Consider the following 17,762-nt stretch of genomic DNA (forward strand, 5'->3'; position numbering starts at 1 on the left):
CACTCCCACTCTTGAGGCATAGATTTGATGTGGAAGACCTTTCAGAAATATGCAAGTATCTGCTGTTGGGGCCCTAATATTTGTGAGAATGCTGTGTGTGAATTGTTTATATTTTGATTCTTCTAAATTACTTAAGCCTAGAATATAGCTAATATGATGTGGTAAAATAAATCACAAAGGTACAAAGATTTCTTTGAAAAAATTTAGATTGTTAAGAGATTTCTGTAGGGCAAGGCTCTTAGAGGACATCTAAATTGTACAAGATTGTCTCCACTTCCTGGAAGATAAGCATAGACATTCAACAAGTATTTATTGAACACCTATTTTGTGTAATAGTTTGCAGGTGATTTGATTGCCTACCTAGAAAATCCAAGAGAATAAACCAAATAACTATTAATTCTGCTGAGTTTAATAATGTAGTAAAATATGAAAGTCACAAGTACAAATTGTTAGTTATCCTATATATCATTAATAACCAATTAGAAGACATAAAGGGGAAAGGCTCCATTCACAATAGCAAGAACAAACTTAATAAGATGCAAAAGACCTATGTAAAAGCAATACTAAAATTTGCTGATGGACATAAAAGATCTAAACAAGTAGAGATATATACTATATTCTTAGGTAATCTCATTAATTCTTTCCAATTAAACTATAAATTCTCAATTTTAAAATCTCAATTAAAACCACAGTAGGAAACTTAAACTATTCTGTCTATTGTAGAAGTTGAGCATCCCTAATCAAAAAATCTGAAATCCAAAATGCCCCAAAATCTAAAAATTTTTTAGCACTGACATGATAACAGAAGTGGAAAATCCCACACCTGACCTCATGTGATGAGTCACAGTCAAAACTTTGTTTCATGCACAAAATTATTAAAAATATTATATAAAATTACCTTCAGGCTATGTGTGTAAGGTGTATGGAACATAAGTGAATTTTATGTTGAGACTTGGGTCCCATGCCCAAGATATCCCATTATGTATATGCAAATATTCCAAAATCTGAAAAAAAAAATCGCAACACTCTGGTCCCAAGCATTTTGGATAAGGGATACTCAACCTGTATATGTGGAAGACATAAATGTCCAAATGGAGCCAAAAAACAATTTGAAGTGGCTTGCCATATAAGATAGCTAAATTGATGTTACAAGCCATTTTAAATAAATGCCATAGAGGCACCACAAATCAAAACCAATGGGAGGTGGCCAAAGTGGTACTCAGAGGAAAATATATAGCTTTAAGTGCATACAATGGAAAGCAGAGACATATTGAAAATTAATGAGCTCATCTTCAACACAGAAAACTAGAAAAGGTAACAAAACAAACCAAAGAAAGTAAAAAGGCTAAATAAAGTTAATAAAAATGTATGTTAATAAAGTAGAAAATAAACTCATTAAATTTGATTGATAAAATCAAATTGACTAGAGTTTACGAAAAGACTTGAGAAGACCAATAATCATGCAAGCAATTGAAGAGGCAATCAAAGATATAACCCTAGAAATTATTCATTCCTTAATGGTTTTATAGAACTCACTTATTAAATTAACCCTAGATCCAGTAATTTAATAAGTGAGTTCTATAAAGCCATTAAGGAATGGATAATTTCCATATTGTAAACATTATCTACCTACCTACTTACACATACACATACAATTTCTGGATTGTAGAAAATGATTAAAAGGCTCTAACCTATTGTATGAGTTTTTAATAATATTACTAAAATATGTCATGTAATATTACATAATATTACAAAGAAAGAGATATGTCAATATCCCTCATGAACATAAATGCAGAAAGTCTGAGTTGGAGATGTTGACTGGGAGAAATCAACACGGGAATGGTAACAGAACCCGTCCCTCTACAAAATTAAGGATTGAATTAAAGGAATGTTACATCATCACCAAGTATGGTTTATGCTGGCTCAGGATATCTCATTAACTCATTAAAAAATAAACACAATGTGATTATTTAAATCAATTCAGGAAAATAATGATTTACAAAATTAACACCTATTCCTTATTTTTAAAATGTCTTAGCTATGAATAGAAGGGAAATTCTCAGCTTGATAAATGTATACATTAGAAGTCACTAACATGCATCCTACTATTGGTGATATCAGAGGATTTCCAATAAAATTAGGAACAAGGTCAAGATGTCCAGTAACACTGTGGCTATTCACAGTGGAAGGAGGGATGGAAAGTCAGGAGCAGGTGTGGGAGGTAAGAAGGTAAACTAGACAGAACCTATTGGATGTAGAGCTAAGCGGGGAACTAAGTAACTCCAGGAGGAGGCCAAGCTTCCTGGCCTTGGCACTGGCAAGGTTTGGGGCAGAAGTTGTTACTGAGATCGGGAGCACAGTAAGAACATGTGTAAGGGGTCTAAGAAGGTCAATATTGGACATGCTGACATGTGGACTTTGAGAGCCCCATTGAAGCATCCTGGAGCTGCAGAGAAGTCTGAGTTGGAGCTGTAAAATCAGGAGGTCAGCACAAAGATGATAAAGACAGCCATAGGAGGTGCTGAGATGGCCCAGAGAAGCAGAGGAACAAGGTACTGCACTCCACGCTCCAGCTAGAGTGAACAGTGAGTCTGTTCCAAGCCTACTGGCTCCTCTCTCATCTCAGTGCATTTACTTCTTCCATTGGAACTCCCCACAATCCTCTGCCCCCCATCCCACTCTCTCGGCCAACTCTTACTCATCCTTCATGACTCAGCTTAGTTATCAACACCTCCTTCTCACATCAACCCCTGTAAGGCTAGATCCCACTCTCTGTGCTCTCAGAGGGTCAGCAGTCCGACACAAAAAGTCAGGGTTCTGCTATAATGCTAATATAACAGAAAACTGACAATCTCAGTGTCTCACAACAACAAATATTTTATTTTTTTGCCCATCATGGGGCACTAGCTGGGGCAGCTCTGCTGCAGGCTGCAGCTGATGAGGTCTGTTCCTCGTGTCTCTCATTCTAGGATGTGCTTCCATTCTAGGACATGCTCTTATTTTTGCAGGTGGTGGAAGTGCAAGAGGCCAAGCCTAGCTGTAAGCACATAGAAAGCCTCTGCTTTGTCACATCTGCTCACATTCTGTTGATCAAAGCAAGGAACCTGGCCAAGCTCAAAGTCAGCGGGGCAGGAAAGCAGACTCCATAGTACAGATTCACAAGGCAGAGGTCATGGGCATGCAATTTCATCATAGGAAGGAAGTGAAGAATTGGGGACAACAATCCAACCCACTCCACTGCTGAGTACCACCTCTGAGTGTCAGGCTTTATGGCCTTGGCCTAGTTGCTTGTCTTCCCACTAGGTTCTCAGTGCCTTCAGGACAGGACCCTGGCCAACTTACTTATTATGGTATCTCCAGTTATGACCACAGTGCCTGCTCTAGTGAGTCATGGTGATCCATATACATCTACTGAATGAAAAATTGGATGTGAGGGGTCTCAGAGCCAAGATGGAAGAGTGTTTCAGAAAAACAGGGAGTGATCAACACCCGAAGGACCTCAAGACTGGAGAGTACTGTTCAGATTGAATAACTTGATGTTCATTGTTAACCCTGGAAAATACAGCTTCAGGGAAGTGCCGGGGCTGGGGAGTCAGAAGTCAGACTGCAGTGGGATGGGCAGTGAATGAGTGGTGAGGAAGTACAGGTGGTGAGTGAAGACCACTTTTCCAACTCTTAGGGAATAGGTTATAAGTAATGTATGGTAAAGGAGGGATTTTAAAGATAAGAGAGATTCAAACGTGTTTACAGGCTCAAGGGAACAGGCAAGTAAAGAGGGTACATTAGTCTGTTTTGTGTTGCTATGAAGGAATACCTGAGACTGGGTAATTTATAAAGAGGTTTATGTGCCTCACAGCTCTGTAGCCTGTACAAGCATAAAACCATCATCTGCTCAGCTTCTGGTGATACTTCGGGAAGCTTTTACTCATGGCGGAAGGCTCGGGGGAGTAGGCGTGTCACATGGTGAGAGAGGGAGCAAGAGAGAGGCCAGGCTCTTTTAAACAAACAACTTTCACACGAACTAATAGAGCAAGAACTCACTCATTACCACCAGGGTAGCACCAAATCATTCATAAGGGATCCACCCCTATGACCCCAACACCTCCTGCCAGGCCCCACCTCCAACATTGGAAGTCATATTTCAACATGAAATTTGGAGAGGACAAACGTTCAAACTATATCAGAGGGAGACATTGAATATACTTGCGAGAGAGAGGATAACTGAGAGGGAGGTACGTTAGGTAGTGCAGCAGGGATGAAATGCAGCATAGGCAGGTGTGTGTGCGTGTGTGTGTTTGTGAGCATTTGTCATGTTTGGGCTGTTAAGCATCCACCCAGCCCTCCTCGTCAGAGGAAATCCCCACTGAGTGTGGTCTTGCGAGGAGGCAGTGCCTGGCTACTAGCTATGGGAGCTGAGGGGCTGTGCTTTCCTCTTCTGTCCCCTGGTAGCAACATACCAGCTTGTGACTTGAGCTCAGTCAGTCAAACACTCTCAACAGACTTTGAACACACCAATGGATAGTCAGTCAGGGCTCTTTCACGGTAGTGGTGGGTGCGCCCCACAGAAAACTCCTATGCTCCCTCTTTTTGGTCTTCAGAGGTCACTGTGTTGCCCTAGTTTCACACTTCCTCTTGGTTCTATGAGTCTTCAGTCCCCTTCCAGTGTGTTTTGTTTCTCTGTTTTGTTGTTGTTGTTGCTGCTATTTGGTGTTTTTGCTTATTGCTTGTTTTTTGTTATTCTATGGATGACAGAGTCTAGCTGATGGAGGATGGGGTCAACAAGCCAGGACAGGATGATGCCAGGCTCTCACTCCTGGCATCCCAGTCAATCTGTGCCATGTGGAGATGAACAGATTAACTGTACCCATAGAAAAGCTGCCATGTTTTCTGAATGTTGGTCATTGCTATAGCACCTTCCCAATGTTTTCCATGTCCACACAACAGCACCTTACATGGAGCTGCATTATGTGCTACTGCCTAATATTTTATTCCAGTTGACTAGATTTTTATTTAAAGACATCGATTTAAAAATCACCATTTCAAATGAAAACCCAGAATAATTTGCTTTAGTTAAAAAATATATACATATATAGAAAACAAAATAATGTTAAGTAAGTTCTGGACGAATACTATTACATGATGAGGGTTCTCATCCAAAGCTCTTTGTTAAAAGGGGAGATTAGCAAATGTTGTGGTTGTTAAAGACATGTTACTCCCAAGCTGAGACTTTCTTCTTGATTTAATCGGACACACTGAAGCAGAAGCAGAAGCAGAAGGGAGTGACTTTCTCATTTTGTGATTTAATGTTATTTAAGACTGAGTCAGCTCACCCTTAAATCATCTCAAATGTCAATGGGGCGCATTTCCTGCCATCTCTAGGCAGGGTGCAGCGATATGGGGCAGAGCATGGAAATTGCCAAAGGGAGGCACCAGAACATTTATGCTATTGGAGTTTCAGGGAAGGTTTTATGGAAGTGGGACTTGAATTCTGAAATACACACAGGAGAGCAGAGGCCATTTCAGTCATGGGAAACATAAAAATAAGGAGGTGAAAGTAAACAGCGGGGATATAGGATGATATAGACCAGCTAGGCTAGAGGGCAGAGGTTGGACACAAGCTCAGAAAGGGTCCTATCCCTTCCCCCTGACCATGGGTCTTCCCCAACTTTACCCTTTGTGGGCAGTGCCTTTGCTTTGCCATCACCTGTTATATCTTGTGTCTTTAGCCTGTCCTTGTCCCTGGGATGGGAGCCATGCATGGCCAGTTGTGAATTATTGTGCAGTAGCCATTGTTTCCTATTGACTTGCTATGAGACGGGGTGGGTCTGGGTGTCCTGCTGGGTACTCTACTGGCTTCTATGCCAGTGCTTAGCCGACTCCACCAATTGGGTTGGCACAGCAGGTACCAAACTCTTGTGAATCAGATGCCATGCTTTTTGCCATTGCCATGTTAGACATATGCTACTCCTTAATAATTACTCAATAATGAAAGCAACTCATTGTTTAAAGGTGTAAATAAATTGACTTTAAAAAGACATTTCATATTACTATCATAAATGCAAATCCAGCATCAGTTGCTGTAAACATGAGACAATACTTTAAAATAAATGCATAACTATCAAAATAATGCTTTTCAAGTACCATATAAAATACCTGCTGATATTTTACCTCACTGCAAGAAAACACTAGGCTAGAGAAATGAAGCAGGTCCATTTTTGGTAGAAAGGGGAAAATCTTAGAGCCTCAGAGCTGGATGGAGCCCCAGTAAATGTCTAGGTCATGGATTGCAAGCTGTTTCCCCCCACCAATAATGGTCATCCTTCCTCTCTCTTTCTCTCTGTCTCTTTTTTTTTTTTTTTCCCTGGGAACGATGCATAAAGTAGCAAAACGTAGGGCTGAACCCTTTAATGGGCTATCTGTTTCTCTGGAGAAACCCAAAGAAACCCATTCTGCAAACCTCAACCTTCATCCCTTCCTCCCTCTTGTGCCATGCTTGCCCCCATACACAGAGAAGTAGCATCAGTGCCCTCCACCACCCACATCAGCAGCTAGGGGGAGACAGAAGCAAGTCAATGGCCAAGGAGTGGAGGGTGGGCTGGGAGAGTTCACTTAGCTTTGTGACACCAGTGCACCCCCACATTGGATAGCACCCAAGGCCCTCATCAAACATTGAGTGCCATGCTTGTTGAAGCCTGCGAATAATACCCCACGAGCCGCCAACTTCCTTTCCGAGGCACATCTGCCTGGACCTCTGTTCTGTTTGGTGCCAAGGCACTAGGGAGGCTTTAAGGAGCAGGCCGTTGCCTTTCTCTACATGTGCTTCAGGCCTGTCTTACCCTCCCCATGGTCTCCGTCATACTCCTTTCCTGAATATCATTTCTTTCCCTTTCTCCTGCACACAAAAGCTCAACACGGAGTTCCTTCTGTGAGCCTAACCTTTTGCTTCCCGCACTTGGCTGGCTCAAACGCCACTTGCAAAAATGGTAATCTCAGCAGGGCTGAGCTCAGTTCCTGCTGCCCCTTTCCAAGTTTTTGTTTCATTGCAGAGCTCTAAACCAGTGTCTCCCTCTGTGCTTGGGAGTAAGAGCAGCATCAGACCATTGCAAATCTACTGGATTGGCTGATACTCATTGACTGGATGGAGATTTCAGAGGCAAACCTAGGCTTCTCCAGAGGAAAGTAAGACTTCAATCCCAGTCCTGCCATTTCCTATGAAACCACTTGTAATCTTGGGTTTCTCTTCGTTGTAAAGAAAAGAAACGATCTGAATTTCCAAGCTTGGAGTATTGTGGTGAGGACCAATCAGGGAACGCGCATGAGAGTGCCTTGTAAACCTGCCCTGCTGCAGCAATGAGGGCATGGCTTCTGCCAGGCACCTGTAAGCCCTTCCTAAGGGAGTTGAGCAGTTCCCTTAGGGAAAATGTCTTAAATGTTGACTGAATTCTCCCCTCTTCCCAGATCTCCAAATGCCAGTAACTGATTTTGTGGAGGTGGTAGGTAAAGAAATGTTTATGCAAATTGGGCCCTGATTAGATGCAAAAAAAAAAAAATGTTGACTGCTTTTCGAGGGTGTTCATTGTTATCTGAGAGTTTTGTTTGCACATGAGATGCATACAATGTGATTCACATCATTGGCCTCACCCTGTCTTATTTGCCTTAATGTAATTGTCTGTTCAGATCCACTGATGGTGAAAATTACATTTGTCCTTATCAGTGGAGATACTCTAAAAATGAGAAGTTCAAAGAAGGCAGAGGCTTTAATACAGAGAAAATGTGTTTATTTTCTTAGCTCCTTTGAAACAGTTTTATCCCCTGGAATGGGGTAATTTCTTTGCAGAACAACAAAATGGATGGCTCATGGTAACCTCTCATCAGGGAAGGTGCTAAAAAAAAAGTGGCCTGATTCAGAACATCATCAGTTCAACAGTGTGTGCTTGAGTAACCTTGGAAGATTTGGAGATTTTCTGAGAAATCCACAATGTGTGCTTGAATGCAAAGGTCATTCCAAGCTCTTCCTATACTGAAATGCTCATGCTAGGAATTGTCCCTCAGCTGGGGAGAATATATAGGAAGACAGAGTTTAGATGTGGAGGAAAAGAGTGAAGTTTTCACCTAGTGGAACAGATTCTTTTTTTTGGTCAAAGTTTATTATTGAAACTCCCTATCTATAGGATTTTTTCAGGTCGGAGTGCAGGGGCACGATCATGGCTCACTGTAGCCTCAATCTCCTGGGCTTAAGTGATCCTCCCACCTCAGCCTCCTAAGTAGCTGGACTACAGGGATGTGCCACCATACCCAGCTCATTAAACAATTTTTTTTGTAGATACAGGATCTCACTATGTTGACCAGGCTTGTCTTGAACTCCTGGGCTCAAGTGATCCTCCTGCCTTAGCCTCCCAATGTGCTGGGATGACAGGCGTGAGCCACCATACCCAGCCTCGGATTTATAAGGTTTTTGTATTTTTTTCTGTCCAGTACAAAATGTTTGGTTACATGCTCCCTTTCAACCTTATTTACCTTCATGAGGCTGTAGCTTTATGTGGAGTCTTCGGCTATCGGATAAGTATAGGTTTCCCAGACTACATAAAATAAAAATAATAGCTAGCATTCTTTGGGGGTCCATACGCCAGACACTGTGTTAAAGGCCCAACACATATCATGCCATTTAATCCTCAAAACATCCCTCTGAGCTGGGCTCTATTGCTATTATCCCCCGTGTTTTGAAGAGGGTAAATAACTTTACCCCAGGTGACACAGCTGGTGATTGGGGAGCTGGGACTTGAGCCCAGGTGTGTCCCTGCCTCTATGGCAGTGATCTAATTAACAACGAGGCCAGAACTTCCTGAGCATATGGTGTGGATCAGGCTCACCCAGGAAAGGTTTTGGAAATACAGCAGGTCCTTAAATAATGTCATTTTGTTCAATGCCATTTTGTTATAATGTTGATAAGGAAAAGAAATGGATTCCCGTCAGGGGCCACTGTTTGTGTGGAGTCTGCAAGTTCTTCCAATACCTGTGTGATTTTTTCTGGATACTCTGGTTTCCTTCCACATCCCAGTCGTGCATGGGAGGCTCACTAGTGCGTCTCCTTGTCCCATTTGGAGTGAGTGCGGGTGTGTGTGCTTTGCCATGGGATGGCATCTTAGCCAGGTCAGTTCCTTCCTTGTGCTCTGAGCTGCTGGGATGGGCTCCTGAAATCCTTAACTGGAATAATTGGGTAAATAATTATCTTACTTGTTTTTAATTAATCTTTCTTAATGTATGGATAGTTCACATTTATTTCAGTGTTTAATATCAGAAGCGTTTTGGGTTTTTTTCTAGAGGTTTGGTGATGTTTCTGTGACCAGAAACATATGAGCTTAACTCTTACTTCTATCAATTAGCCTATGGTAAAATCGGTTTCGTTATATATTGTTTTGCTTAAAGTTGCAGCATCCAAGAACATATTGGCGACGTGAAGTGAGGATTTGCTGTACAGTGAAATAATGATGAAGTGTCGCTGGAGGCGAAGCCTGGGAGTCTGTGCTCTGAGATGGTCCTGCCCAGCTTTGGTTAAGACCATGCCCCGGGCCATGCAGGCTGGCATTCCATAAACTTGCCTGGCTCCCAGAATAACCCAGAGGCATTTGCTGTAATACATAATACGTAGGTTCCTAGGCTCCACTTCAGAGCTCCTGAGTCAGAAAAACCCCAAAAGCACCCGGGACATTTATTTGAATAAAGCACCTGTCTAAGGCACTTACCCAAGGACCATTCATCCAAAGGTGCTCAGCACAAATATATTGAATAAACTAGACCATTCATATGGAAGGTCACTTTTGAATTTGTTGTGGAAAGTGCTTTGGACTAAGACCTGGCTTCCCCTTCTGTTCTGCCCTAATCTGCTGAGCAGCCTCTGGCAAGTCACTTCCTCTATTTGGACCTCAGTTTTCCCACTGGTAAAATGAGAATGGCTGAGGTGACCCTTTCTGGCTCTCACGCCTTTGAATAGCATGAATATTTATTGAGTGCACCTTTATAAGAAACATCCAAACACAGGGCTGCAGGCTTTGATTTGGATCTCCCAGCACTAATGTTTGAGGCAAAACACCTTAATTTGCTGTGAAACAGTGAATCTTTGTGGACAGGAGTCCTTTTTGTCTAACGATTGATAAAGCAGGCATCTCCTCCTTCTGGGTAAACACTGAAGACATTACCTAACCACTTCATCCTGTGTGATCCCAAGATGCAATTGTTCCCCTCCACATGGGAAAGGCCAAAGGGACAGACAAGGCAAGTAATAAACATGTCTTAACTTGAAGAGTCCTTCAGTTTCCCAACTCCTTCCACACCTGTGGCCTCATCTGACTTCAACACACATCTGTAAGGTGGGCAAGTCAGGAGCGTTACCCTCATCTGGTCAAGGAGGCACCCCAGCTCTTTCAAGTCAAGCTGGAGCTGCATTCTCAACTTCTCCAATGTGGGTATGTGTTCCCCTGAAGAAGTTGTTTGTGAATGAGAGAACGGAGCTTGTTGGTTCACCCTCAGCACCTAGAACCATGCCCGGCATTCAGCACTAGTAATTACCTGCTGAATGAATGAATGAGTCTGGTCCTCATTCCCTGATTATGACCTCTCAGGAAGTTTAAAGAGGTGCAAAGTGGTCTGTGGGTGTTTAGAGAATCACTTTTATTGCCACAGTCATTTTTATTGTTCTCATGTCTACCGTTAAACTCTACATTTTAGGATGCTGTTGAAAGGCTGTTGAGAACAGAATTTCCTAGTGTGAAAGTTATTAGAGAAATAAGATCAAATGGCTGCTATTCACCCTTGAGAAATTTCTATCTCTGTATGGTAGGTGGGAAAAGAGGGGGAAAACATTGTCTCTCTAGAGGCCCTGATCTAAGGCAGCCACTTCTGATAAGGCTCACCTGAAAGAGGTGGCATCATCATAAAACTATCAGGTGGATCGTCAGAAAAGATGACAGCTGGGAGACCCTAGTATCACAAACTAGCTGTGATGCCTTCAGCAAAGTCCTTCACCTTGAATTCTACCTCTCGGGTGGGACAACTCTGAGATGTGTTCTCTGCAGTAACCTCACTCAGAAAATGAGTTCTTCCCTGGGATGTGATGAAGGGCTTGTGAGGTGGCAGCTGGAAGGCCCTTTCAAGAAAGGAACAAGTGCATTACCAACACTGAGCAATGGCATCAGGATCTCTTATATCAGAAGCTACAAACCGGGACCAGCACATGAGCTTGTGTAACCTGCAGTATTTAAAAATTTTTCAATTTGCTACCAAGACATTTGAAAATCTAGGGATTTCTAATACAATTTAGATTTATAGTTTCTCTCGAATAATGGGTCCACATTCTTGCATGGCCAACAATTGGTTGAAGCCAAGTAGCTTCTTCAGCTTCTCACTGACAGAGGCTATCACCTTTCTCCCAGTAGAGAAACAGTTTTCTGCACCCATGGCAGGCACTGTTGGTGCCTAGCCCTCCTCCCCTGGCACCTCCAATCTCCATGCACACCAGCCAGGTGGCTTCTGACTGCAATTCCCTCTACTTCTTTCCCTGGGAGGTTTCTTTGGACAGCTGAGTATTCTCAGCCTAACTGCAGGATGGACCAGAAACGTCAAGGAGCTGCCCCTGGGATCAAGCCTCAAGATGTGATGGATGGGAGGTGGTGAAGAAGTACCTGGACTCTGAGGCACACTCTACATTGTCCCCTGGAGGTCCTGAGCAGGGTTGAACCCTAAATGCCTCCAGCAAGAGCCTACTCATGAACATGCTGTGTTGGCTTCCCTTTCCTCCTGGTTTCCTGGAATCGCCTACCAAATAAGCAACTTGCACTTAAATAGTTGCCTCAGGGTTTGCTTCTGGGGACCCCAACCTAAGACAGTAAGCTGGACTCCTTTCAAAAAGGAAAATGAAAAAAAGACCTTGCAGCTGACCTTGCCCTGCCTAGCATTTTCTATTCTAGTGCCCTATGAGATGACATTTCAGCTGATACTAGAGATGACAGGTGACAAACCACTCTTTCCAGTGCAGAGGTGGCCTTGGGCATCACTGAATTGCATGTGGCTTGTCTTCAGGGTTCTTGTACCTTGAAATTATCTCTCTTAATTCCCAGGTTCTCAGAAGGCAGTCACATCTGGACAGCGTTCCTTGACTACGCATCAATATTCCATCATGTCGTTGCCGGCTGTGAGGAGAAAAGTGACCTCCTAAACAAATCTGTGCACGTGTAAATGACAGCTGCTGGTTTGAATCTGTTTCTTCTCCCACCACTTCCTCTTCTGATCAAAGAGCCCACCTTTTCATTTGGAGGAACCATTTCTCAACTGGCCTCATTCTGTGAGGTTTAGAGGTAGGAATTGAACTTAGCTCTGTCTAGAGCCAAATCTACTCCAAAAGTGTTCTTAACCACTACTGTGGGGTGGCTGACAGTACAGGCTCTGGAGTGAGATCTGCCACAGTTCAAATCTCAGCCATACCTCATACTAGCTAGGAGGCTGGGGTAAATGCCGCTCACCTTTCTAGCCTTAATTCCTTTATCTCTCTCATGAGCTTATTGTGAGAATTTAAAAGATATAATAACCAGAAAGCACTTAGTATAGTTCTTGGCTCATTAAAGTGCTCAACAAATAATAACTATTAATGTTTAAATTATTAAGACTCTAGTTGGCTGAAGAAAAGTGATAGGAAAGCTGGAGGCTCTGGTCTTTACTCTGGAAGCTTCTAGAGAACTCAGACTTTGGTTATTTCTCTCCTGTCCCTGAGTCCTACCCACATTGTAAGAGTGAGTGAGTGAGTGATGATGGTGTGTTTGTAGAATTCACAAACCCATTGAATATTCTTCCTGAAGCTTAGCTAAGTGAGCTCCCTGCCAGGAACTTATGTGTGGACAGCCACGAATTGTGGCATCAAATAATGTTTAATTTCACTTCTTCCTAAATATTACTGAATTCCATTCCCAGTAACTTTCCCTTTTGAAGTTCTCTTTTTGAGGCAGTTCAAGTGGAAAAAGAAATAACCTAGAAGCAAGTAAAACAACCTTATTCAAAAACAACAAAAATCCTTCAGGTAAGTGCAAGGAACTGGGCCCTTTTGTGTTTTTTTGTGTAAATTATTTAGTATACTGATTATCCAACATGTCCTTTATTATTTTAGAGACCGCTTCTTCCATCCCCTAAGGAGAGTGTTTTTAGCTCCATGGAGCATGAATTTTTTCACTTATCTAGTGATTATTAGGTATAAAAATCCTTTTTGGTAAGAGATTCCACTTTTAATGGTCTCTTCAATGAGCAGTTTTCTGTAAATATTGTATAAGTCTATTCAGGGAAAAAGAATGCCTTTGCCTCTGGATTCTTTATAACTCCACTCTGATGAGGGCATCTGCTGAATCCCAGCTTGTGGATCCGCGAGGTTGATGTGGACTCTAGTTCTGGAATCCTCTTCTGTTTGGACTTCCTTTTTCCTTTTTATTTTTTTTGCTTTGATGGCATTTGCATTTCTACATGGCCCTGGAGCCAGACTGTGACACTTGGTAGCTGTGTGACCTTAAACAAGATATTTAACTTATCTCATGCTCATTTTCCTTATCTATAGTCTGAAGATAATATCAGCATCTACTTTTTAAGGCTTCAGTACAGATTAAATAAATATCACAGCACTTACCATGTGCTGGGCACTGCACTGTACTGCCCAGCACATGGTTAGTACTTCATATATCAGCTCATCATCATCACTGTCGTCATCATCGTCGTCATCATCGTTGTCGTCATCATCAATGTCATCATCACCACCATTGTCATCATCATCATCATTGTTGTTGTCATCATAATCATCAAGGTCATCATCATCATCAAGGTCATCATCATCATGCAAGTGGTTTCTTTACTTTCAACATACACAGGCTGCCAAGGGGATAGCCCTAAATATAATTGCCCTCATACAGAATCTCTCTCTGACAACCCAAGGCCCAGCAGGCTGACTTCATTAGTCTGCTCACCTATAAAAGGGGTAATAATAGTATCTACTTCACAGTGTCATGAGGATTAGATGAGTTAATAAATGTAAGGTGATTAACATAGTGCCTCACACATAATGGGTATTCAATAAACAATAAGTCTTGTTGGAGTTCTTGCTTGCAGCTTAGCTCTTTGAGGGCTAAATATGCAAAGCAAAAACCCAATAAATTTATTTTCTCATTCTTAAAGAAATATTGAGTGCCTTCTGTGTGCCTGGCACTGTTCTAGCCTCAGGCAAAGATAAAGTAGTCATAGTGAGTATGACTAGCAAGTGACAAGGTTCTCACCCCATTTACTCTCATGGGAGATGACTGACAACTACTATATAGCTATGTTGTATAATAATATATGCTAATGGAAAAAAATAAAGCATAAACATAGCAAGGGAAGAGGGAATAAAGAGAGTCAGAATAGGAGATGGGGTTGTTAAAATAGATAGAATGGGCATGGTGGCTCATGCTTATAATCCCAACACTTTGGGAGGCCGAGATGGGAGGATTGCTTGAGTCTAGGAGTTCGAGACCAGCCTGGGCAACATAGTGAGACCCCCCCCATCTCTATAAAAAATTTTTTAAAAATAGCCAGGGATGGTGACATGTGCCTGTGTAGTCCCAACTACTCAGGAGATAGAGGTAGGAGAATTTCTTGAGCCCAGGAAGTAGAGGTTGCAAGTGAGCCATGATTGCGTCATTGCACTCCACCCTGGGAAACATAGCAAGACCTGTCTCAAAAAAAAAAGAAAACTCATTAGCAAACTCCCCGAGCCACCCGTTGGCCAGGACATTCACCTTTAGAGGACATAACACTTCCCAATCGAGCTTCCCATGTAGTTCAGAGAGTAGACAACTGCAGTCTCTAAACTACTGATACGGCACATCAGCTAATTAAATTACTGCACACTGCTGATTGCAAGGCTAAAGCCAGTGGAGTGATTTGTTATTATCCTCTTGAAGAACAATCGATGGGCAAAATATTATTAGATTTGATTTTTCTAAAAGCTGGGAGTAAAGGTATTTAATTAAGATTGTGTCAAAGCTTGGCTCTGGTTTTCCCCTTTGGCCCTTTTCTTTTTCATTTCAACTATGAAAGTGTTCCTCTTAGAAAAATGTGAAGAAACTAGTTTATCTCCATTATTGCCAAAGTACAAGTTGTATTTTGTCAACTTACTCCCAATCCATATTTTAAGTTGCTATCAGGGCTCTTTGTGCAGGAAAAATCTAATCCAATACAACCCATGCTAGAGTGTGGTTGAGCTTCATTTCATGCCGAGAATCCCAAGGAGGGACTATAGTCTGGGTAGAGACTTTGGCTATAGCTCTCCATTTATTCATTCAACTCACTCATTCACTATGAATTAATTCAGCTCCTCATTTGTGCAAGATACTGTGTTAGCAGCAGAGCATACAATTGAAGAAAAGACAAAATTTTGATGTTTCTTCCTCAAAACCCTTGAACAAACAATGGGAGACTATCTGTAAAAGAGAAATGACTTGATGCCACCAAATTTTATTTGTTTCTCCCTAGGAATGGCCCCTCTTTCCCACTTGTTCAAAAGTAATCTGTCCTTTAAACTCTTGCTTGGTTGAGGACTCTTCCATGAGGCCTTCCCTGAATACTCCATTTCTTACTTGGAATTCCCCACCCCCATATTTTTCCAACTGAGTTTCCTTTGAACAATCTGTGCCATATAATTTTTAATCAAATGTGTATTGTTATTTCTATTTTGTCTTATTTCCAAATTAGATTGCAACTTTTTTGAGGGCATGGACAACATCTTCTCCTTCTTTGCCTCAAAACATCTACCTCGTTTAAAATAATCCATTATATGAAAAAGATACTTGCACATGCATGTCTATAGCAGCAAAATTTGCAATTGCAAAAACGTGGAACCAACCCAAATGCCCATCAATCAATGAGAAAGAAACTGTGATATATATATATATGAATGAATGATGGAATACTACTCAGCCATAAAAAGGAATGAATTAATGGCATTCACAGTGACCTGAATGAGACTGGAGACTATTATTCTAAGTGAAGTAACTCAGGAATGGAAAACCAAACATCATATGTTCTCACTAATAAGTGGGAGATAAGCCATGAGGATGCAAAGGCATAAGATTGACACAATGGACTTTGGGGACTCAGGGAGAAAGGGTGGGAAGGGGATGAGGGATAAAAGACTACAAATAAGGTGCAGTATATACTGCTCGGGGGATAGGTGCACCAAAATCTCACAAATCCCCACTAAACAACTTACTCATGTAACCAAACACCACCTGTTCCCCAATAACCTATGGAAATAAAAAAATTAAAAAAAACAAAAAACAGAAACAAAAATCCATCTACTTCCTTGATCTCTTGCATAGAACAGGCAGCCATTTAATTGGAAATGAGCAAACTTGTTGCTGATGTTCCTCAGATGATTTGGTTTGACTCCAAGAGACTATTCACATCCACCATCCATTCATCCATCTATCCACCATTCATCTTATCCATTTCTTCATTCACCCACCATTCATCCCTCTGTTCACCATCCAGCCAGCCATCTATCACCCATTCATCTATCCCTCTACCATCCATTCCTTCCTTCATTCACCCAGTAAAAGTTCAATTGTGGGAAAACCTATAGTTTTTAAATCCTTTTATTTTATGACTGATATTAATTGCTATATCCAAAATGTCAAGAGAGAATCAGCACAGAAAGTGAATGTTAGAAATGGAATCAGATGCAGATGACTGGTCTTGGTATCTGCCATTTCCTCCCACCCAGATGCCCTTTGTTCTTAGAAGCCAAAGACAGTCATCTTAGAAACTTTCGGGCAACAGAATTCGTGCAGCCTTTGGAACTAAGAATTACTAGTCTCTACTTTCTAATGGTTTAGTAGTCAATGGACATATATAATTTAAGCCATTTAATTTGCTTTCACATGTGATGTTTTAGAAGCAAACAATTTGTGCTAATACAATTGTTATATTAAAAATCTTACTAATTTAAGCTTTCTAAGAATACAAATGTACAGCTTATAACTGTTCTGTTACCATTAGTCACACACAAGAGAACATGACACAAGGTAGGTATTGTGTCTCTTGGAAAGAAAAACAGCTTGAAAAAACAAAAGCTTGCATATCAATTCCCTGCCAGCCAAAGGGAGTGAGTCCTGTAAAGCATCCAAGATAAAAGGAAGATGGGAGAGAAGGAGACAGAGACAGAGGAGGTGGGAAGGTGAGAGAAAGGGGAAGGAGTGAAGGAGAAGACTTTCTGAATGGTAAAGGAAACAGAAGGGAAGAGAAAGAGAAAGAAAGAAACCTCTGAGGAGGAGGGAGTGTGCTGTGATCTCATGAGGGAGACCTGATCTGCTGGCTGGGAGGAAGAATCCCACTGAGCTGAGCCAGCTCCTTTTGGCTGCCTTGCCTTCTCTGCATCATCATTCAATTCACACCTGGGCCTCTTGGCCGGTGGGCTCTCTTTCACTGCTTTCCCCATAAAACCATCTAATCCTCTTTCTCCCTCTCTGAGACTCTTTCCTCAGAATCAAGCTTGCAATCCTCTGCTGCTTCACAAAACACAAGTCCTGCAGCATCCAAACACAATTAATTGACTTAATGCCTTCATCCACGGCCAAGCAGGTCTGGATAATAAAAGAGCCATAAATAAGCAACGTGGCTATCAAACGCACAGAAAATAGGACCATTGGCATTTACTGGTAGAAGCTGTTGGCTTGAATTGCATCAACAATGACTCCAGA

The 17,762-nt window shown here is 41.8% G+C and overlaps 2 long non-coding RNA genes across 2 annotated transcripts in view; one reads left to right on the forward strand and one right to left on the reverse strand.

Annotated features, from left to right (window-relative positions):
• The window catches only part of LOC104002594 (uncharacterized), a 36,861-nt gene that overhangs the window by 16,802 nt on the left and 2,297 nt on the right, over window positions 1–17,762 (reverse strand). The gene's annotated exons all lie outside the window — the stretch shown is intronic.
• Window positions 1–17,762, forward strand: part of LOC745693 (uncharacterized) — a 51,941-nt gene that overhangs the window by 7,541 nt on the left and 26,638 nt on the right. The window contains exons 3-4 of the long non-coding RNA XR_674955.3: window positions 12,114–12,350; window positions 12,979–13,066. This is a non-coding gene — a long non-coding RNA (uncharacterized LOC745693). The remainder of the gene's footprint in view (window positions 1–12,113; window positions 12,351–12,978; window positions 13,067–17,762) is intronic.

The sequence above is a fragment of the Pan troglodytes genome, chromosome 18 (assembly GCF_028858775.2).
Source record: "Pan troglodytes isolate AG18354 chromosome 18, NHGRI_mPanTro3-v2.0_pri, whole genome shotgun sequence".
Taxonomy (NCBI): Eukaryota; Metazoa; Chordata; class Mammalia; order Primates; family Hominidae; genus Pan; species Pan troglodytes.